Below are 1,349 nucleotides of genomic sequence, written 5' to 3'. Positions count from 1 at the left end.
CAGGGGGGACAGATAGCGATGGACATAGACTTGACTTGGGGTGGTGAACACACAATACAGTGTACAGATGTGTTGTGAAATTGTGCACCTGAAACCTGTACAATTTTACTTTTGTTTATCAGTGTCACCCCAATAAATTCAATAAAAAGGGAGAAAAATTAAAAAGTAAACTGCATACAATTACCAAGTTCGTGGGGTGCTGTAAAGATTACGTGCAAACTTTACATAGCACCTTAAATTGAGAAAAAGAGAGCCTAAAAACTCTGAAGCCCCATGTAATACATTCCTAAACAAAGTGGGGGATGAGGGTGGAAGGGGACTGGCAAGGAGGAAGAACTAGAATAATGATCTTAAAAGGGAACAGAGCCCTAGCTGGTTTGGCTCAGTGGATAGAGCATAGGCCTGCGGACTGAAGGGTTCTGAGTTTGATTCCAGTCAAGGGCACATGCCTGGGTTGCGGGCTTGATCCAGTAGGGGACCTGCGGGAGGCAGCCAATCAATGATTCTCTCTTATCATTGATGTTTCTATTTCTCTCTCCCTTCTCCCTTCCTCTCTGAAATCAATAAAGATATATTTTAAAGAGAGAGAGAGAGAACCGGTGCTATAAAGTAATAATGAACCTTTAAAAATTACAGCCACTAATTTTCAAGCACTACCCTTCCAAATTATATTAGTGATCGTTGCCATAGAAACAGTGAAGCAGAGTTTCCCGAGATTTAAAAAAAAAAAAATACTGCAAATTCAAGTGGGTGAAATAGGGCAAAGTTTGGTCCGAACCTAGATGAACAGAGCCTACCAGAAACTTTCTCGCCGAGATAAGGGTCGGCCAACCGCAACTTCCAACCTACATTTCCCAAGCAGTGCTTCAAACACCACCCCGCGTGGTCATTTACCAAGTGCTAAAAAAAAGTTTGCCCTCCCTTCTTCCGGAGGAGGAACCAGACAAACCCCTCCCAGCTATCGCACACAAGGAACGCAGCCGGTGCAGACGAGCACGGCGCAGCTCGGGGGCAGGCTGCCTCCGAGCTCACCAGGAAAGCATCCATCGAGCCCCGCGGGTTTCATCGGCGGAGCCCCGAGCAAAAACCCAAACTCGAGCTCAGAGCCCCCAGCCTGCCTGGCCTGGCTCCCTCCTCCACCCCAAGGCCCGTCCCGTGCCCGGCATTCCACGCGACCCAATCCACTCCTCTGTAGTAAGCACCCGCTGTCTACACCGCACCGTGGTTTCGGGCACTGCAGAAATGGCCCCGTGCCGGAAAAACCAAAAGGACAACCGCGGGGGCTGAGGAGGTGCCCCAGAGCCAGGCGAGCTGCCTGCTACCGGGCGCTCCGGGGAGGAGCCCCATCC

The 1,349-nt window shown here is 50.0% G+C and overlaps 1 protein-coding gene across 3 annotated transcripts in view; it reads right to left on the bottom strand.

Moving 5' to 3' along the window:
- The window catches only part of KDM4C (lysine (K)-specific demethylase 4C), a 354,050-nt gene that overhangs the window by 352,086 nt on the left and 615 nt on the right, over positions 1 to 1,349 (bottom strand). The window lies entirely within an intron of this gene.

Source organism: Myotis davidii, unplaced genomic scaffold (assembly GCF_000327345.1).
Source record: "Myotis davidii unplaced genomic scaffold, ASM32734v1 scaffold408, whole genome shotgun sequence".
Taxonomy (NCBI): domain Eukaryota; kingdom Metazoa; phylum Chordata; class Mammalia; order Chiroptera; family Vespertilionidae; genus Myotis; species Myotis davidii.
Note: the sequence above shows the minus strand (reverse complement) of the source record. Positions and strands in the feature narration are given on the sequence as shown.